Source organism: Bombus flavifrons, chromosome 4 (genome assembly GCF_040668555.2).
Source record: "Bombus flavifrons isolate JBK064 chromosome 4, iyBomFlav1_principal, whole genome shotgun sequence".
Taxonomy (NCBI): domain Eukaryota; kingdom Metazoa; phylum Arthropoda; class Insecta; order Hymenoptera; family Apidae; genus Bombus; species Bombus flavifrons.
Window position 1 is genome coordinate 1,780,285 of NC_138445.1, and position 23,439 is coordinate 1,803,723.

At 35.8% G+C, this 23,439-nt stretch overlaps 1 protein-coding gene across 3 annotated transcripts in view; it reads right to left on the reverse strand.

Moving 5' to 3' along the window:
- Window positions 1–23,439, reverse strand: part of LOC138179191 (CCR4-NOT transcription complex subunit 6-like) — an 828,627-nt gene that overhangs the window by 703,676 nt on the left and 101,512 nt on the right. The gene's annotated exons all lie outside the window — the stretch shown is intronic.

The following is a 23,439-nucleotide window of genomic DNA, read 5'->3' on the forward strand; positions in this document are numbered from 1 at the left end:
AACATTTTGACTACCACGATGAAATCACATATTTTGCTCAGGACACCACAGTGTTTTAACACAGTGCACCGTTAGATGCAAGATTTGTCCTCATTTTTATTTTTTTTTATTGATGTTCTAATAAAAATGTTTAATTGTTCAATGGGGCACTTTTTACTTCAAAGTATCTTCTATTTATCGGTTATATTCAAAATGCCCTAACTGTCAATTTTCATACAATTTTTACAATTGTAAGAAGCGCTCTGGTCACCAATGACCACGGTGGCGTCGCAGCTAGGAGAAACCGTGACCGGTTTGACCAACGTGGCAGTCAAAGTGTTAAACGAGAAAATATTCGTTTGGACCATGCTATATATCGCAATATAAAATAATATAAATAAATTATCCAGAAATTGGAAATTATCCAGAGATTTTTGATACGGTCTTCTGTTCTGGTTGCGCATAAGATTTGTATGCTGCTGCTTGGATGTTCATTCTCGGGGCAACTTGTTTGTTTTTTATCTTGACATTCGTGTTACTTAGGTATATTTGTTTGCTATACATTGTCAATATTTTTGCTGGTAATATACATAATATAATCCAAATGATCAGTATGCGCGCAGTGACAATATTTGTATGGCACGCCAAATGCAAACACGTTCTATTTAACCGAATATCGTTGCTCGTAAAATTCAACCCAATTAACTTAGATCATCCATTGTTTTATCGTAATTGAAAATAATTATTGGTACATTTTCGGTTCGGCTGTAAAAGAATTTATGACTCGCAGCTGGTTTCTACTTTCCGTTTATTCGCAAATAATTTTACTCTATTTCCTTGTGATTTAAACGGTACACGCTGAAAAGTATTTCTTGTTACGTCAGAATGAAAATCAACATCTGCCTGTTCGTGCCACGTGGTTGATACGATGGAAAATCTATTCTTAACGATATTCCTTAATTTTACCTACATCGTTACAAATTATAACACGCGAAATGTTTCCGATGCTATGTGACCCGAAATGAAAATTACACGTCGACAAATATTATTAAAATACAGGTAGTTTTTAAATATCAAATACCATTAAAATATAGACAGTTCTTAAATATTTCATTTTAATATCCAATATATTTTAATACTTCCCACACTTTTCATTTGTTTGCATTTGTTTGCATTTGCGCACTCTTCTCTGACAATGTTATCGAAGCTACACCGTCGAAAATTGTTTAGTTCGTAAAACGTATCTTATCTCGACCATCCTAAAAGAATTTTAGTAACGTGAATCATCGATCAATTCGATGGCAATAAACGCGTGTAAAATGTTACGGGACACGCTTGAACATTTTCTAAAGACGTTGGCAATTCGAATAACGTGTACACGAAAACCTATTAAAAGGCGTTTTTAATTTCACTTCTGGAAAGAATGGCCATTATATTTTTTGCACGTTACAACTTACGAAAATGAAACACGTCTCTGCGGTTGTTGGTGGAGAGAAGCCGACAGCACACAGGAAAGGCAAGCATCGTGCATGATTATTTGAGCGGTGAATTCGCACGTGTAACAGACGAGCGACGCGTGCGCGTATTGTTTCAAGTATCGTAACGAGAAAAAATAGCCGCGGGGCCGAATTCGAATTCCGCGTGTGGTTTATACTCGTGCACGTGAGAAGAAGGTGGTATGAAGGGAGCAGATTAATTAAACTGTGGAGTTTTAGTGCTCCCGCGAAGAATTACAACGAAGGACGTAACTGCGGGATGTTTACCTCGCGTAAAACTACGCCTGAAGTATTAAAAACGTTGTAGAACACAGTTTTAGTCTCTTTTACGCGCAACCATAAAAACGATTCTACAATATCTTTTTGGCAACGTTCTTTCAGCGTGGAACAGTCAGTAACATATTGTTATCTGACAATTGACGCGATTACTAAAAAGTAGAATTATATCAATTTTTGGCATAACATTGTTTTTAAAGACGATTCTGAAGCATTTGGGTAACATCGCTTTTTAGTTTAAAATAATTGATAACATATCGTTGAATGACAATTGACTGGCAATTATTAAAGTATAAAATTATATCGATTGTTATTACCACATTGTTTATCATATTGGATATTGGCTGTATTAAACGAAGTTGTAAATAATGAGAATTTATCAAATTCTTTCACGTCTTGTATTTAACTTTGAAAAATATACTTTCGCAAATTTGTACGACCGATAAAGCTTTCATTTGTCGCAGTAAATGGAAATCTATTTCAAAATACGCGCTATTCTTTTATACTAGATAATAATCTTTTGTCATTAGGGGCGTCCATTATATTGCTCGTTATAACCAGTTTTTCATCGCAGAGTCGTAATTTCTACGGAGGATTGTGATAACGTTAGGAATAATTAAACGAAGCAAGCAGTATAAATTACTACTAACAATGCTTTTGTAAAACCTTAATCACACATATAGTAATAACATGTATGAGAAAAATTAATGGAAGAATAATGAGAGAAATTGAAAGATACCAGAAACACGCATACCTGCGTATTTAACGTCAGAACATAAGAAGCGTAAATATATTTTTCGATGACATTAGCACCGAAGGAAGAGTTAGATCGATGGGCATTTTTATCCGAAAGTTTTTCGATTGCTTGGTTGGCTAGAACCGACTTACGAATGTCGGCCTGTAATGTGGCAATAGAAAATTTCATATTACTTCATCAGACAACGCACGAAATATTGAAACGATTGTAAGAAAAGCGGGATAGTTGTTTCATACGCAAAGAATGCTTGCATGGGACGAACATGAATCGATAGACGTATCGAGCGGCGTGCCAAAATCGATGCAAAGAGGGCGGATTAGCATAAACCTTGGACCAAGTACGTGGATGTAGTACTACTACTAAGTTTGGCGAGTACCGGCACTTCTAGCCATTTTGGTTGCGAATTTCGTGCAAATTCCACCCGGTCGATACTCAGCGTTGATAAGAATTTTTGCTTCGACTCGTGTCGATTTCGACAGCGCGAAAAGATTTCAAGATTCATCGGGCCGCGTTGTTCGCGCACGTGCTTCGACCGGAGACAAAGAATTAAGTCCGCTGTTGACGCGAAGACACGCGTCGAATACAATGACAAGACAGCCCAGGCGGAATAACTTAGCATCTGTTACGCGTTTAGAAATTCTCCTCTGACCAGCGGCGTGACTTATGCCTATCGATTGTTTCGATACACTCGCCGAGTATTAATGGATCCAACATCGCGTGACAATTTATTTGACAATTTTTACGGTCACGATGGACTGGCTTTTGCATTATATAATACCTTGGTATCGTGTATCTACAGTATCAACGATTACGTAAGACAAAGATTGTGTTTTCACGGTTGAAGGGACAGGAAAATTCGATTGGAAATTTCTATTCCTTCGAAATGTATTGGCCGGACCCTCTTGCTCAATCGAACTAATTGCAAGTTGTGTAAGCGGAACAAGATAAAGTGACGTATACTTTACGAGTAAATCTTAAAAATTACAAGTTATCCGATTAACCAATTTGGAAATTTGAATAACTGTAAAATTGTCAAATTATGAAAAGGAAGTCTATCATTTGTTACTCGTCGTTTTACTAACATTGTCAATTAGTAAATTATTATGGCAGTGAGCTGGCGGAGAAAATGTAATGTAATGTAGCGTTCCTTTTAGAATAAGAAACAACTAATTGATTAATGTGAAACTTTTTAAAGAACAAATGGCTTCCTCTAACATTTTCATTTTCTTCGGAACAGATGAATTTCTTTATTTAGTGTTTTTATTTTCCGCGGCAAGATAGTAGAAGAAATTGAAAATTCCAAGATAAATGTAGAAAAAGTAATGCTTGTAACATCGTCAGTTTCTTCTACTTGTTCAATGTAGAAAGATGATCTCAGTAACTCAGAAATGCAAGAAGAAATGAATATACAGAACACGGGATCGCTATGTAAAAGTCTTGCATGAAAATTCGAACGATTATATCCGTTCTCTCAATACAAAGTTAAGATAAATGTATTTAGACACCGTTAAATTCATTCGTGTTTTCAACAGTTTGGAACGGAGTAGATTATAATCAGAAAATATTTATAAAGCTTAAATCATTCTTTATCATTTGATAATTCATTTTACGACCATGTATTAGCAATATCTAACACCCTGTGTCTTATATCGCGTTTTATATCGCGTAATGTGTGTAAAATACATTGCTCGCTCAAGATCATTAATAAAATATAAATGACATCGTATGTGCTTCTTTCGCTATTGTAGTATAATAGACTTTTAATACGCGCTCTCGTTGCAACTAACGTATTTTAATTGAAAAACACACGCTGGATTTATGTTTGCCCACTTGAAAAAAAAAAGTGATAAAACGAAGAAAATTAATGGGGAAGAAGAACTAAATTGACAAAGTATACGGTTAAATGATACAACGTTGTCTTTAAGGCTATTTGATTTGCAGCGTAGAATAATCAAGAAGATTGTAAGAAAAACGATTCGAGTCTACGAACTAGTGCAACGAGTCTGCACGCGCTAGACCGTGTTAAACTCTATTAGAATCGTAACAAATCTTGCTTATATGATTATGCACAGGTTATGCAGTTACGTTTCCTTTCCTCTCGTGCACATGCCTTTTTCGGCTTTCATTTAACTATTAATATCCTCTGCTCTCGACGTTTTCGCGATTCGTCCCTTTCCTGTTCTGTCGAATTACTTTCGTTGATTAAAACGAAGAAACGATTTTCCATGTTATAACACATTTTGTTTATGAGAATTGCAACTGTACAACTATCGAATCGCAATAATTATTACGTACAAAATATAATAATCTTCGTTCTATCAAAGTATTATTATATGTACAGGGTGGTTGGTAACTGGTGGTACAAGCGGAAAGGGGGTGATTCTACGCGAAAAAAGAAGTCGAAAATATAGAATAAACATTTTTCGTTTGAGGCTTCGTTTTTGAGAAAATCGACTTTGAATTTTCGGTCGGTGCGCGTGCACTTTATCATGTCTCGTTATAACGGATCTCACTGTAGATCGTTGTCTCGATGGAAAAATAAAAAAAAAAATTTTTATTCTATATTTTCGACTTCTTTTTTCGTTGTACCACCAGTTACCAACCACCCTGTATAATAAATATAACAATAATAATAATAATACCGTAATATAACGCAGCTTTATTTTACAGAACGCTTTAACTTTGATGCAGGATCCTCGGTGAATTCGTTGGAAAATTGCCTCTTACAAAACGCGACGCAGATAGCAGATGGACGAAAAAGGGAAGAAAGAAAAGTGAAAGTGGTGCAACTTAAAAAAAAAGAAAGAAAAAAGAGCGGAAGGAAAGTAAAGTCTCTGTGTCAATTCGGTATACGCGGTGAACTCAAACTCGTTCTCTGACAAGTTAAAAACAGGTAATGTGCACTTTGTAGCGAAACTAACCGTGGATCAAGATAGTGAATATTTGATTAATCGTTTCTTTTCGAGGTGTCTAATTAAGGTGTAGACTACGTTTTATAAAAGATACAGATCGATTCGTCGAACGTTATTCCTTTTCTAATACAATGAAATATTAAAGATTGGTTTTCCGAGTAAAGCTATTTTGAGATGTTCCTTATTTTCCTTCCGTACTCCTCAACGTGTTGATTTATTAAAAGCATTACTATACAGAAGAGCCTAGATATTTATTCTTCGATCACGTTAAAGCTTTTCCACTTGTTGAAACAGTCGAGTAATTTTCAATTATATTTATTAGGTTCTCCGGAATGTTTCTTTCGTTTTACAAGGAACCAATAGATGCGAAACATTTTTATATTATATTCTATTAATATACTGTACGTAAGGCAAAATGGATCATACGATGTAAATCATAGGATAAAAAAAGTAATGGATGAAAATAATATAAAACAAAAAATATTGTGCATCTATTGTTTCCTTGTGAAAGGAAAGAAACTTTTCGGACAACTTAATACTTGTCTTTTGAGGTCGTTCGTAAATCGTAAATCTACTAAGAAGATTCTCGCAATTCTTCCATCATTCGCATTTTCTAGCTTTCCTTTCACTTTCTTCTAACGCTGGCCGCAACACGTTTCCGATTTTAATGTCATTAACGCGCACGATATTATCTTCACGCTGAAATAATCGGAGAAATGCGAAATTCTATAAAGAACATTTAGTTGTAAAGGGCGCAGGCGACAAACTATTATTCGGTTAATAGAAGATTCGGATAATAGATGCTCGGATACCGGAGGCTCCACCGTGCCAAGCAAATGTTCGTTAACGATCAAGAGAAAAGCTGGAAAATGTCGCGGTATTGTCGAATTTCTGGCGCAGCTGCCGTCTACCTGTTTATGCCAGGAGAACAGAGGGGAGAGGTGTTTGCTCTGCAACCACTCTACGTTTGATTCATTCCACGTGTGTCTGCGAAATTAACAATCTCGACAGACCGCTACCGGCAGTTTACAACGAAATCTCTATACGCGGCAGATTTATCACAGGCGAGACCTTTCTGTAAAACGTGCTTGAACGAATAACAACTGAACGTATCTGAAATAGTTGTGTGGTACTGTATATCGTCACGTAACTTATCCCCGATGTGTGTGTAAAGGAAACTGCATGCACGTAAATCCACATCAAAAATAGCGATCAGCTCTATCACGTCCAGGCTGTGTTATTTTATACGTCTCGAAAATAATAAATGTTAAATTTAGAAGGACGAAATATATTTTTATATACTATGGCGTGATGGTTTTTTAAACAACAATTAAGATCACCGTTACTGGCTAAACAGCATTTGTCATTCGATACGAAATAACTCATTGTCGAAAAGCTATTTTTATTATTTTCTATATTTTTCGTTACCGATAACCTATCTACGTTGACATATTGCGACATCCTATAAATAACGCGGTCATTAGTTTCAGCATTTTCGCATGAAACTAAACAATCGCCTCCTGGCGATCGATCAGTGATGAATTTCCTCGTATCTTTTATAATTCCACGTCTTTTTCCGTCAAGTTCTCTATCGAAATTTGTTTAGACTGTCACAGTGACAAAACCCTATCGTTTTGAACTTAACTGTGAGGAAAACCGTATTTATACGATAACCCAATATTTCTATTAAAAGCGAAAGAAATCAAGCTAAATGTCGAGTCTAGTTGGACGTAAAACTGCAACAAGTTAATATTCACAAATTTCGAATATTTTTGCGATATTTGCTTTCAACGCTGTCACAAATGAATATAGAAAACTACGTATAAATAGAGAAATATATTCATTTTTAATATCAATACATTGATCGTCGATGTTACAAAGAAAAGCACACTATATTTTTTGATATGCGCGTTATAACTGGTTTAAATCAACTATTAACTAAATAAACAAACAAATACGTAAAACAAAACCCTCTTTTATTTTTGTTTTATTAATTCGCAATGTTTTCTTTCGCACATCGTGTCCGAATATTAATATCAGTCACTGTTCCTGTCGTATATTTTAAACGACAAAGTCGGATCGATTCTGAATTCCAAACCGCGTTCATTCCATTGCGAGCGACGTTAACGGCATTTTAGTGATTTGTCTCACTCACTCTCACAATCAACGTCTTGATTGATTATCCTTGTCGCATAATAAGCGATAAGGGAATACGGAAACATCATCTGCAATGGGTAAAGTGCGAGCAAACAAAGAATTGAGAAATCTTGCAGTTCGCAGTATCTGCTGTGAATCAGTAACGAGAAACTGTGTATTCCTGTTACTGTATTTCCATAACAGTTTCCTGTCTTTTTCTCAAATCTTCTCCTTTTATCTTTTTATCCTATCCTCTCCTCTTGCCTTATTATTTTCAAGATTTCCTTACTGCAGTTCTCCTATCCTCAACGATATGCAGATAATAAAAAATATATAGCGTCCAGATTTGCCACAACGTCAGATATTTCTTCCAAAACATTTTCTCGTCAGGATCGTTACCTGTCTTTCTTTTCGCATTCCTACGATCACCGCGAAACATTTCCGACCGGTAATTACGAAGACGCTTTGTAAAAATAGTATAAATATATAAACGCTACTAAACGTTGTAGTTGTAGTGAAATTATATGCTTGTTAGAAATGCATCTTATATTTTTATAATAAGACGTACGTACATCTGTGCCTTAAATATACGCATTCTTATTCGCATAGCAATTAATAACATCCTTCCGAATAAAATCCTTGCGAGAAGAGTAAAGAAGAAACGAAGATTGCTCGAGGATGTGGTAATTTCGTACTTTCCATACTTTATGGAGGGACACTTTTAAAATTCAATGCACTGTCGATTAGCTTTGTAATGGCCTTTTTGTATAATTTTAGTATCTAACGTCATTACCGCTTCCTTAAATATCCTCAAAATATCCATTGTCATAAATGCAATTGACTTGGTACAGAACTTCGTAGACCCATTTCTCAACCCCATAACCTACAACTATGGGCATGGCCCGTAGTACGATGATCGGGCCAAATATAATATACAGGGTGGTTGGTAACTGGTGGTACAAGCGGAAAGGGGGTGATTCTATGCGAAAAAAGAAGTCGAAATTATAGAATAAAAATTTCTTTTTTAATTTTTTCTTTTTTAATTTTTTAAAAAATCTACGGTGAGATCCGTTATAACGAGACATGATAAAGTGCACGCGTACCGAGCGAAAATTCAAAGTCGATTTTTTCGAAAACAAAGCCTCAAACGAAAAATTTTTATAATATATAATTTATTATATAAAACAGAAACATTTTTGTACCGTCGTACACGTTCTGTTCTTATTTTGTTAAAAGCAGCTTAACAAATCCTATCGATAAGCAGTAAAGATAAAAATAAGCAGACAAGCGCAAAATGCAGATGACTACTTTTATCACGGGTTAATCACCGGATACCAAATCTAGTTTACGGATTATTCATACACCTAATTAGCCGGTTGGCCGTCTTGCACACGTTGGCACAGCTAACATTGGCCGCAGCACGGAATCATTCAACCGCGCTATATTTCTGCGCTTCTCTTCGACATCAAGCCAGCATGTATATATGTATATACACATATATACATATACGTACTTGTATGTATATAGAATATAGAGAAATATTTCTCCTTTCTCCTCGTTCTAACACTCGCCACTTCTACACGATTTTCTTTGCTGTAACCAGACTCTGCGCATCGATAAACCAGCTATAGTTGGCAAGAAGCAGCCAAGGATTCACTGCAATGCGCCCACGCTTCGACTAAACCCTTGATGCTACGTTACTATTTAATTAACTCCGTAATAGTATCGTGTTCTCCTCCATTCCAAATCACTCGACCATTTTACGTTTCCTTGCTTTACTTTTCCACCTTATCAAACTTTATTCCAACAACTACTACTCAATGGTACTTGGTCGCGGTGAATGGAATAAATAAATAGATTAAATAAATAGAACAAATAATAAAGATGAGAAAGTAAGGATATAAATATGTGTATTATAAATTGCCGAGTATAATTAGCTCATATCGAGTTAGAATAGTATATTGCATGGTATCAAGTGCGACAGTTTATGTTCGGCTAAGTTATATTATGTTGGGTTATTTATAATATTGCTATATTTACTAGGATAAAAGCAGGCAAAAACGTAATTCCTTGTGGAAAAATAAGAAAATAATATAGAATAAAATTTGTTGCTGGCTTAGTTTTCGAGAAAATCGAGTTTGAAAATTTACCAAGTATACTTGAACGCGGCTAATTCCAAAGTGGACAGAACTAAATAATCGGCGGCAGGTTATTCTACGTGTGAAAATAAGTCGAAAATGCGCAATGAAATTTATTGAGAAAACGCTTTGTTTGCAGGAAAAATAAATTTGAAAATTTATCAGACGCGTGTACTAGGCGGATTCTTAACTAAACACGTTCAAATTTTATTTTCTTGAAAATGAAGCCTTAAACGAACACGTAGAATAGCCTCTTGTCGATTATTTAGTCCTGTTCAGTGCAGCGTTAGCTTCAAACTTTCAAACTGGATTTTCTCTAAGCCGAGAATGAACAAATTTCACTGTATGCTCTTCTCTTATTTCACGAATTTCACGAGATATTACGCCATGAAGTGAAGGTAAACCGGAAACCATCCCAAGCCATAGGGCGAGCATTAAGTTTAATAAATAAACAAATAATAAAATACTGCTTGCTTGTCGAATAACAAGCAACGCAAATCGAATTAAAATAAAACTAAAATATTTATTATTTTATTGTTTTCGACAGCTGCAAAGTCCTCTTCTGCTATTCATTTACGAGCTTTCACTTTTAGTGGCAGACAATACTGTGAAGGACATTTTTAAATCGTTTTTTCTTCAAATCAACCAACTTCGGAGGTTTCTCTGAGCAAAACAAAAGCCTGATATACACATTTCTAATACTATATGAATATATTCCTGTTATTCATTTACGAGTTTTGCTTTTTTACTGGCAGACAAGGTACTGTGAATCACATTATGCTTGTATATGTGTTCATTATTATGGTTTAGAATATCTCCTATTACAATTTGCCAGCTATATTACCGTATTTTTAAAAACATTTCTTTGTTAATTTTCTTCAAATGCTTTTCTTACCAACGAAACGAAACTTTGGTATTTGAAGTATTCTTTTTTATAATTATTAATTCTAATAATATCTGATTCGATAAATTAAATGAAATATCATCTTTGAAGTATTTTTACAATTTCAATATACCATTTAGCACATCTTACACCAATTAGAATACAGTGGAAAGGTTTTAGGCCACCTAGCAGATTTATTGTTATATTAATTTGTATAATTGGAAAAAGAAAATATTATTTTTCACGATCTGTCACGCTGCTTCTAGCATTTCAAACAACGTATGCATTTATATTTTCACTTTATTCTTGCGCATCACTCAGAAATGAAAAATGACTGTAAATTGTTCTAATTTAGAAACGCATTTGTTTAAATATTTCTGAGAAATCTGTAGGTCGGGGAATTCGGCAAACAAGTCGCATCGTAGAAAGACACATTCGTTGAAACTATGGTTAGTTGTCATTAGGAAATTACTATCGCATTTAGACCAATTGTAAACATTTCCCACGCTGCTCTATATGTAAATGTTTGATATACAACAAACATTCTGCTTGTTAAAGGTCAAAATAAGGAATTTTTTCCAATATTTAGCAACAACTATACGGTGCTTTTTTCAAAAACAATCTATCAACAAATTTGAGTACCACGAAAACTTGCAGCAAATCATACAGTTGCAAAGAAACAGGAAATAGAATTTTCTTACGGTATCAGTAAATAACAATAATTAATCTTTCATGACTAGTCCTTGCAACGTGGAAGAACCCAATGTATGCAAAAATATGTACTGCGCGATATTATTATTACAAATAGCTGCATTAATTATCTTATTAAATAAGCACAGAAAAATAAAACGTACAAAAAGTTGGCACGTAGTACAGCAAAGCACACGACCTTAATTTCTATCCATTCACCTACTGTCTCCTTTGTTCCGCCTTTTTTGATAATCAAGAAAACTCGTGCAGAAAGCAAGCGAATATCTGCATTCACGTGCGAAGAAGCAGCAGAAAATAACACGTAAAAAAGGTGAGATAGACATGGAAAATGCGCAGTGTACATTTGTACAAGCACGAGGCAGGAATATCGAGACTTGTTTTTCCAATAATGCCGAAGGCTAAGAAAAAAAAAGCGGCGTAAAAATATGATTGGAAAATGAAGCGATAGCGATACACCAGGTTTAATAAGAAGAAAAGTTTAAGCGAGTTTTATTCGAACGAAGAGTGGCTACAGAGCGGAGGGTAAATGGAAGCTAAGCGCGGCTTCATAATTCAGATGCATCATTCGCGGCGTTATAAAAATTATCAATGATTTCCTGATGCTCGTCCGTTACATTCCAACGCGGATGTTTCGAAAGGTCGTCACGTGCAGGAATAGCGGGAAGGACGAGTTTCATTCAAAAAATGGCCGATGCGTCACGCACGTACGTTCAAGTTCAACCGAAACTCACGAACTGAGAGTTGTAATACACGTTCTCAGCAAAGAAAATAAACACTAACGCCGGCACGCTTCTACGAAATACTCGGCTAACAATCGTTAACAAGGTCAAACGTACAAAACATTATCCGCTATACTTGCTGGATAAGTAAGAAGACTCCAGGCATGATCGCATAATCGTGGTATCGATTTCTCGACATCTCGCCAACAAAAAGAGCGATCATATTACGTCGAAAGTACACTCCTGTTCATAAGTATTACGATACTTACTCTCGCTTCTGTCGCTTGTGTCGTTCTGTCGCTCACAAACTGAGGCAAACTTTGGAAATCGTTCGAATATTATTGAAAAGTAGAAGAATCATTGTTATGATTTGAAAGCTTGGCTGAAGATAAACAGAGATTCCAGAATCTTAGACAAATAATCCATATGCATATACATGCACATATATTAGATTGTCCGAAAAGTATCTTTCTTTCGCAAACGTGTTTTTTACAACAGTGCACCTTCGTACAAACGTGAAACCAAGTCTGTGAAATGTCGCGGTGTTTATCATCAACAGAACAAAATGAATCGTACGTAATTGGATAAAATAATATAAATCAAGAAAACGTTGTGCGTCTATTGTTTCCTCATAAAACGAAAGATACTTTTCGGACAACCTAATACATAAATATAATATATATATTATATATTATACTAAATATTTGTATAAAAAAATATATATAAATTAAAAATTAAAAAAATTATAAATATATATATAAATTAAATATTAATATATTGAATGATAATAAAACCGTGAGTACTATGTTTAATAAGATAAAATTTTTCTGCTTTATATTCTCCATTACACCCGTACCTTTTCGCAATCCTAACATTCGTATTACATGTCAATTTTTCTATTTCATTTGCCGTTGTTTGGTTCCACATTTTGACCAAACTTCACTGCGTTCTATATTTATTTTGTTTAAGATTCTATCAATAAATGTTAACAATTTATATCACATCTTTCCTGGTTCTTACAAATCATTTTGGCAAATTCTTCAATCTCTACTCTGTATCAACGCAGACCTCCGAGTGATTGATCGTTTCCTTGAACTAATTATCACGAAATGTTTTAACATTTATGAACGAATGTGTACGCGAAGGAAAGAGATGTTAGAAAATGGTAATTTCAATTTTTCTGTACGACATCGATAACGAAAAGTAAAATTTTTACATTTTCTATCAAAAAGATAATTATCGGTAGATCGTTAAAATCCTTGTGACGAACAGCAACTTTATCACACATTAAAAGTAACTTATTCCAAAAAATTAGTTCGAAAAAAGTTCCACGTGGAAAGTTCAATGTCGCTTGGATTGAGACAGAAATAAAAATAGTTCGAGAGAGAGCAAAAACATGTTAGCAAGAACTCGTCTACGTTGGCTAATTTTAGCAATTCGTCGGTATGCGTATGATAGTATCATCAAATTCTAACGAAAAATATAAAAACTGTAAGTTTTCATTGAGACAGGTGAGTCATCCAACGCTAGAAAGTATCATTTTCATTTATCGCTATCAAACCATCGGACTTAAATATCACAGACTAATGACTAACACTCTAATTGACAGCGAAAAATGACAAAGGTTTGAATTTTGCAATGTCAAAACCTCGCAAGAAAATATACGAGTGTCTCACAGTTCAAAAACCTACCGCCTTCGCTTCTTTCTCGCGTTTGTACCTTTTCGTATATTCTTCTTTTCTTCGTCCATTTGGTTCATAAAGGACGTGGGATATACAAAAGCTAGAAAATATTACATTTACATATCATCGAATAGTAAAAGCAAATATTTCGAAACTATGTATATTTTAATAATATCTGTCAAAATATAATATCCACTCCGGGTCACATAGATTCGAGGAGGACAGCAAAGACCAAAGAATAACACTGTAATTGACAGCAAAAAATGACAAAGGTTTGAATTTTGCAATGTCAAAACCTCGCAAGAAAATATACGAGTGTCTCACAGTTCAAAAACCTACCGCCTTCGCTTCTTTCTCGCGTTTGTACCTTTTCGTATATTCTTCTTTTCTTCGTCTATTTGGTTCATAAAGGACGTGGGATATACAAAAGCTAGAAAAAATTACATTTACATATCATCGAATAGTAAAAGCAAATATTTCGAAACTATGTATATTTTAATATCTGTCGAAATATAACATCCACTCCGGGTCACATAGACCCGAGGAGGACAGCAAAGACCAAAGATTAACACTCTAATTGATGGCGAAAAATGACAAAGTTTTGAATTTTGCAATGTCATATACGAGTGTCTCACAGTTCAAAAACCTACCGCCTTCGCTTCTTTCTCACGTTTGTACCTTTTCGAATATTCTTCTTTTCCTCGTCTATTTCGTTCATAAAGGACGTGGGATATACAAAAGCTAGAAAAAATTACATTTACATATCATCGAATAGTAAAAGCAAATATTTCGAAACTATGTATATTTTAATAATATCTGTCGAAATATAACATCCATTCGGGGTCACATAGACTCGAGAAGGACAGCAATGTCGAGGAAATATTTCCTTTGCTGTACGTATGAAAATCAAAATCAGGTAACGTTGGCCGTAGACTGCGACATAAATTCAACTGCGTTTGTTCGTGTACAGTGTTAGGTACAGTTTTACGAACGACGCGGTGGAAAGCAATTAATTTGCCCTCGGCTGGAAAATAATAAATTCTCTCCTCTATTAGAAATCAACGAAGTTTGGCAAACCGAGGACATTGATCACCAGAGACATTGAATACTTGCTACGCCTATTTATTTGGTCAGCGTGCACGTGCAACATCACTCGCATATAGAAGGTTAGAACGTCGTGTAACACGATAACACGCTTGTATAATCGTAGAGAGACTAACGACAACGTGACTGCCCATTTGATAATTCCGTACATCCATTAATTTACCAAGATATTGTAATACCGCACGTACGCTCGGTGTATACTTTCGCACAAACGTTGGCACAATTGCTTTTAGATAGCTCGAGAGTAACCAGCGATAATATATTTCACTGCGAAATATCAGTGCTATTAATAGCTTAATAAAGGTTCTGGCAGATCTGTAAAACTTTCCAGTGTTCCGGCTATTTTCAACCATTTTTATTTCATCTTTAGTTTCCCGATGCTCGCAAAATATCGAATTAAACGTCCTGATAGATTTAGATATTATTAGATTGTCCGAAAAGTTTCTTTCGTTTCATAAGATTTTCAACAACAACAATTTCTGTTTTATATTATTTTATTGAATTAGGTATGATCCATTTCGTTATATTTCTATTATTATGCTCGTGTATGATTCAATAAACTAATATAAAACAAGAAACATCGTGCGTGTATTATTTCCTTATAAAACGAAAGAAACTTTCCGGACAACCTAATATTAACATAGCCAGATTATAACGAGCAGCAAATGAATTTATCGTCACGTTGTACGATAGTTCATTTTTTTTTTTTTTATTTATTATTATTTACAACCAATTCTCGCATTGAGAATTTTCAGTAACTTTTTCTGGCGTGGCGCAGTGACATGGCTAAATATTTATAATAAATTAATACTTATTATAGATAAGCATAATTAACGATAGTTCATTGAATCAAAAGACCTAATATGTTCGCGATACAAACTTTTTTCATGGTGAATTTTTCAAAAATATTATTCAGTTTTATAAATAATTTCGATACTTTGTTCTCTTTTAACGAAAAATCCTTTGGTAATATTTGTTTCGGGAACACTATTCCCTTGTAATTAAAAACGCGAATATATCGACGCTATTATTCTGGCGTGACAGAGAAACATTCAGAAACTTACTCTTTTGGGATTCGAGACCCTCCCTGTCACAAACAAACGCGTTAATTACTATGTCGTGTTGCACGTTCCGATGTCCTATAATTTCGGCAGAAATGTCTGTCGCACACAGCACTTGTGCACGAAGACGCTTCTGATTGCAAAACATTTTTCCAAACCGCGCAAAATTTAAAACGCGCGTTCGAAAGCTACACGACTGACCACGGCACTGCGATACATTGAAAAACTAAAAACCACAAAAAAAAAAAATTGGACAGCAGAATTTCTACTCTTGGAAATTTACATCCGAGATCTAACTATTCGCTAGTTTTTCAAATTCCTAGAATTTCCCTTCGTAACTCGAAATGCAGCGAGGAAAAGTTGCGAAGTTTCGAAATCCTAGAAAACGATCAAACGTGCTCGTTTTAGAAGAGAAGACAAATTCTCTGTCGACTAATCTTACGAAAATGTTACAATCGTATTTCGATGCATCGAACGAACGAAAAACAACGTTCGATCATAATTTTACGACTTTTAAATATTTCCTCTTGCGGTTAGTGCGTTAAAATGCACTCGAGCAAGTGCCGTACGCTTATCGTTCGCATAGTAATTGGCCTTCGTTATTAGAGCTACTTTTTACTCTTAATCGGAGCTCGGGCTGATTTTACGCGCACCAGAGAACCAACTTTCGCATTAGTCGAGACGAAAATGCGACTATTTTCGTGTTTTGTACAAAGCGACAATTAACAACATCGATAAGAAAGCAATCGAACGATTTCTTAGTCTAGTTTATTCGATTTAAAATAAACGATGCAACAAGGTCGTGCGCGTAAAATACAAATTTCTGCATTTATGCGAGATATATTATTATCGCGAAATGTTTTTAACCAGGCAAAGAATACGTTGCCTGGTTATACGGGCCGCGCGGAGAATGATTTTAACGAAGGAACAAATTGAGAAAAATAAACGGGACAAAGTGTAGATTGTTTAGACATTACGCAAGTGTACGAGACCAATCCATCTTTGCATACGATATAAGATGATTCAGGTATCTTACGCGAAACAATGTCAGCATATTCATAAGCAAAAATAGGAAACAAGTATTGCATAAACGTAGGGTCATAAAGGCGTTCTTAATCCCGTTGCTCTGTTATTTCAATAAATTTTGACCCATTGTATTCCTTTCACATTGAAAAGTATCTCAAGTTGGAGTAAAATATGAAGCAAAAATTGTTAGGTATTGTGCGTGTGATTCCTTGTCTCGATCCTACGTTCGACATTTTCTTAAAACATTAAAAGTCTTCTTATTCAGATAAATGAGAGCAAGGTTGCAACGTAAAAATACGAGAATTGCAACAGGACTACAAGTTATAACAACGGGGCTTCAAGTCACAACAAAAGCACGAAATAATAATAGACTGTTTACCGTTTGGAAAAGTAAGAACAGATTCACGCTATTTACGTTAATTCCATTTGGAAAAATGGTAATGTTCAAGTGTGGAAATTGAAATCATTGCGAGTTTTTTCATTTCCATGAACGCATTACGAACTCTTTGCATTAATTCCAAACACGTATTAATCTTAATTGTGTGAAACTTTTTTGCTTCAAGTTCCTAACAAATAAACATTCAGTGACGTAACATCGTGTGATCTCGTGGGCCCAAGCAGCAGTCTTCCTTGACCAATCCATTCTTCAGTTTAATGCCTGCTTAATCAACCTGTTCTCATTTCGTATTCTTACTACGACTTTGATAAAGCGTTTATGAGCCTGCGTTTGTATAAAAATGTTCTCTTCCTGATATAATTTCGCGAAAAAACCAAATATCCTTGAATAATTATTTTCGAAGTAGAAATGTTATTTTCATCGAAGTTACTGAAAAAATATCGACTTGCCGGGATGAGCTGCCGCCCCGAAATATTCGGATAACGTCAACATTTTACCAAGCTTAAAAATGCGCTATATTACGTATTATTTTCACGCAGACATTATGTCACGTCGGGAACATCTGCACACAAAGGCCAATGATACAAACAAACGAACGAACGCTTTACGATAAAATTACTCACATTCGTTCGCGTACCATTTATTATACAATTATGTCAGTACTGGGAAAATGGGAAAATAATGCGGTGCACGAAACGGGAATAATGGATACGTTCGGCTCAACCTGTTTAATGATAATGAAATAATTTAGGTTGGCATTAGCATATTAAGTTGGCGATTCAATCGGAAACTTTACTCGATGTATTTTCACAAATATTAAAGCTGCGATAAATAATAATTTGCAGACGCAGTTCGATTTACTTTTAAACAAGCGAACTAAAAAAAAGTTGATTTAAACATTACGAATTTAGCCTCCTCACCTTACACATTGCGTTCAGAAACTTTTAATTTTTATATCTTGTACTACATATATGAATAATTTCCCAAAGCAATAATAATAAAATAATAAGACGTGATATACTTGAAATAGTATGGGAACACAATTTATCCTCTTTCCAAAAAGGACATGCTATATCGACTGGAAAAACAAAACTCGCTTATTTCTGTCCGACAGCTATAGAACCAGTGTAATGGATAATAAATAAGAAATAACATATTTCTTATTATACAAAAATGAAACTCAGCATATGACAAACTGAAACTATAACAATAACTTTATTTTTCGACTTTGCATGAGTACTTTTAATCAGATTTTGTCGTATCGTGTCTTGTACTCTCTACCTGAGCAAAGGATATAATAAATGATAAGAACCGAAAATGTTTAAGTGACGTTGCAGTCACGAGACGCAACGACGGATAAATCTGTTAGAAATAACCGAAGAAGCATGAAATCCGCTCCTCTTACCAAACTAATATAAAAGTAAATTATCCAACGTTGTGGCATAATCGAAAAAAAAAAAAGGTTATACCTTTGCAAAGAAATACTTTAAATTTGCTACTCGCGGAATACCAGGTGCGCAAAGAAATAAACTGGCTTTACAAACAGTATGTTTTATTTTGGTGTATACTTCACAGTTTATATTGGTTGAGAGGAGAATCTAGGCATGAAACAAGTAAAAAACTCGAACGTGAAGTCTCAATGAATAGTTCCACCAACGAGAACAGTTCACAGTGGCTGAAACCACCGTGCACATAGTGTACATATATATCTATCTCGATATCGCAAATTCAAATTGGCCGTGTTGGGCCACGATCGAAGTCTCCGATGAATTCGTTCGCGGCCCGAGTCTCTTTTTCCACACACCTGTGCTCTTTTTGATTCTGCTTCGAGGAAATAAGCCAGCTGCGTGCTAGGCTGCTGCTAAACGCAATGAGTCAGCAACGTTCCCTTTACGTAACGATCCTTCAAAGATAGCCGAATAAAGACAGATGTAACAATAACGAAAAAGTTTCACTTTCATGACGCATTGGACGTGAGTTTAACGTGAGTTGTAATCGATTGGATCGCTGCTGCGGATTTGTACGCATTCGTGAAAGATCGAAGGCTGTCAAAATGCGCGTAACATGGAAAAATAAAATCTCCGAAACTATAGTAACGTTTATAATACTCAGCAGGTGAAGTCTATGGCCGTAAAAGTCGTTGCGTTCAGAGAAACTTAAATTTCCATAAACGTTAGCAGTCTAATTGTGTATTACGTTGCGGGAAATTTTCCAGAAACTTTTTCATTGCTAGTCACATCGATCTATCGTTATGGAAAAACGAAGAACGTTAGGTAGCAAAGGTGGTAAAATAGACGAATTGGAAATACGAGAGAAATCATTTTGGCGGAGTCGCGGCTAGCAAAATTGAAATTGCTCGATATTCGTTTCTCTCGAAGCAGATTGTATGTGGACAGAGGCGTGGTTTTTTAAACCATTTATTTTCCCACTTGTACAACACGAACGAAGGGGAAAAAGAATCCTTTGTGAAGTCTGTTCCACCGCAAAATGCGCTCATTCGCCGCGTCAATCTACGCTCTCGCCCGTACACATAGCCGATTTTCTGCAGTTGCCACAGTCACGACACTATTTTCTATCACAGACATCTACACCGTTACAAAATCTACGGATCCAGTAGATTACGCTCGCAGAATGATCGCATCAACCGTACAACTCATCGGCCTCGCTGCTGTTAGTCATAATTTAAAACGCGTTTTTCTTCGTTGCGCAACCTCTCGCGAAACTTTTCACTTTCGTACGTACCAATTTCGTGCGGTAGTTATGAGTCACTGGTCATTATGAATTTCACTGCTTTAACGCGCACAACCGTATAATCGCGTTCTTAACCCTGCGTTCGCAAAATTTACCTGCCAATGTTCTACTTCTGCTTCGCGCCTCTTACGTCTCATGCGCCTCTACGAACCAAATTTCTCGCGCAAACTTTTACGGATCGAGAGCTTACTACGAAAACGATCATCCAACGAATGTTCTATACCGATTATCATTCGTTTCACATTCGACTATGATTTCTCATTTATTTCTAAATTTTCCTGTAAACTGAAAGATTCTCTAAATCGAAGTCCGGGCAACTGATTTTGGTCGCAATAGATTCAAACAAAGAGATCGCGCATAATATATATATATATATATATATATATATATATATATATATATATATATATATATGCGCGATATAATATATATATATATATATAAAGTAATTCACTGATTAAATAGAACGATAAAATTGTATATTAGTTTAAAGATAAGGAATAACTCGTCGGCAGAAACCATATACCCTATCGTTAAAACGGAAAGGGAGCCATTACAGCGAATTATCTGCCAGTTTAATCGCCTTTCTCCGCTTCAACAAACGCGAAGATTAATCGCTTTAGTACGTTAAACGCACGCGTTTCCGGTTCCACTGGTAGCGCAACTTTTGCTCAACGACCAAGTGTCTCGGCAAAAGAAGCTCTGGCATCCTTTCGTGATGTTTCTCTTGCGCGAGATATTTACATTTTCACAAGCAACGAGTCTGTCATGTATGACAAACACGCCAACGCATACGTCTCTACTTCCATCTCAGATGCGTACACTGACTTTCAAACAACGAAAATTTCTCAATGTCGTACTCCAATCGACAGAGAACTAACTTTGCTTGCTGCTGCGATCCTGTAATTTTCTATGCTCGAATCTCGCTGTAGTTTCAACTTGCAGAGAGAATTTTTACGTTTTGAGGAAAATCTGGTGTACAATTGACGCGAGCATTGGCGCTTAACGATAACGATTTCTTATATTTCCATCAAATTCGAGATATTCCTTTAACGACAAAGAGATATTTGCTCGAAAATGAGGCAGCAGAGTTCGCAGATGATCTTTCGTATTTCTTAATCCGATTTCAATTTTGACGAATTTTCTGATAAGTTTTAACACGTTGACTGTTGAGTTTCCGGTAGGACCGCGTCACCCGTATTCGGGTGACGCTTATTTGACCATTTGCGAAAGGTCGTCGTAGGTATTTGAAAAGATATTCTAGAGGAAATAATAAAACTATTGAATTGTTATAAAAGTAATACGAAAATGGTTTATTAAAAACATTATTTACTCGCATTACTAAAATATCGATGGGAGTAGCCAGCAGAGAACGCTTGGCCTGACGGAGATTTCAGTGAAAACATGCGTGGCAGTCAACGTGTTAAACTCGTACTTCAAATTTTACGTTTTGACTTACGTACGTTCAAGCGTTACTTTTCGCTGTAAGAAAATTGTCAAAGCTAATTACGACGATACGTGAAATACGCATTCGGTGAATATCATACGATACCAAAGCCAAGTCGAATTAGTGCGATTCGATGGTTGGTGCAAGTATTCCGTGCCAAGGAAAACGCGCTATCGAATAAATATACGTATATTAACACACAAGTACACAGTCATTGTCTAAACTTTTACGAAACAATGTTACATTTGTCTCGTGTCCGAGTGGCCAATGAGATCGGATGCTTCTAAACGATTCTTCTTCTCTTTTCGTCTTCTTCTTCTTCTACAGCGACGATCCAACTACACACCGACATGTATTCACAGCTTCTGGTAATAACAACGTGAAATTCATACTTCCGCAAGCATACTTCGACTACAACGTGTACGACGAATACGTTTCAATGTCGCGCACTAAAGCATATCGTATCGCGCGCAGGATTTTACGGTTTGTCGATTACCGAACCCACGGGAAACAGCTTTTTCTCTAATACAAAAGGAAAATGGTATTTTTTTAATGAAATTAATACGAAAAGCTAGAGGTTTGAATCGAGCAATTTCAGGAGTAGAAAATCGAGATTATTAAGCGAAAATTTTCAATGGACGTTATTTTACATTTAACCTAAGTATCATTTTGCTCTCGTTAAACGTAGCACGTAAAGATGGACGTGAAATGGAGTTACTATTGAAAGTGAAAAATTGTAATTATATCTCAAGTTCTCTTTGTTTCTCTCTTACGAAACGTTGACTTCATTTACCAGAGATTACACGTATGTTTATCGTGTATATAATACACTACCCGCTTCGTCGTTCCCTATTGGGCACATCGTAGTCGTCAAACGGAATAATTAGCTAACTGCGAGCCTACGGCGTGGATCATCAAACAATACGTTGATCAGATAATGAACTCATTAGAAACGTTAATTCTTAGTCAAAGGCAGTCCCTGAATGCGTTCCCTGCGCGATTTGAATTTCTCCGACGTGATTAGCTTTGACCTATATTTCAAAGGGATATTCCTCCCTACAAGTAGAATTCACGTGAAATACAGCGACGTTCAAAGGAGTAATCAAACGGAATGGAAATACGATGATGAAAAGAGCGGCGCGGATTTGTCAACGGAGAACACGGCGACTGGAAAAAATGACGATTCGCGTGAAACCACTCGAAGATAACGTGGACAATGTGGAAAAAAATTGGAAATATTTACGGGCTGAGTCAGTACAAGCATATTACTCTTATCGGTATTAGTCATCGTTGATTTTAGTCACTTCGCCTCGTTTCGTTTCAGTTAAGACAGCAAAATCAACGTTTGCTAAAATAATGTGCATGAGTCAAGTATTTCTGACACTTGCTTTAATATATGTCAGCTAATGCGACACGCGAGAGGTCGTGTAAAAATTGAATGACCCGACACGATAATAGCTTTCGCGATAAGAACTTTCGCGATACTCGGTCGCGATAAAACGGAAGAAAAGAGCGTTTCAATTTCTCTGTGGTACACGTACACCTAACGAGCAACGTTTTCAAACAGACGACTGAGACGAAGAGCAGCGACGTGCGTGAGTTTGCCGAGGATACTCGAAAACGAGACAAGGAATGTATAAACAGCATAAAACACGGTTAAAAGTTCGAAGATGAAGTAGATATATTAGAATGTGGGCGAATTATAACAGTTTATCAACCCACGCAATCAACGCCATTACTCGATTGAGATGAGAAAGAGGTCGACAGTATCTAACGAGAACCGTGTTCTACCGGGAAATCCATAAATCCGATTTTACTCGGAATCAAAGAGAAGCGGCGTAATTACGATCAATGAAGACCAAAGACTTGGGCTCATCGAATGGTAAAAGCAATTCCGCACGAGAATTCCGGAAATGTCTATCGTTTCGTCATCTGCAAACGTGGGAAAAGCGAATACGCGAAAA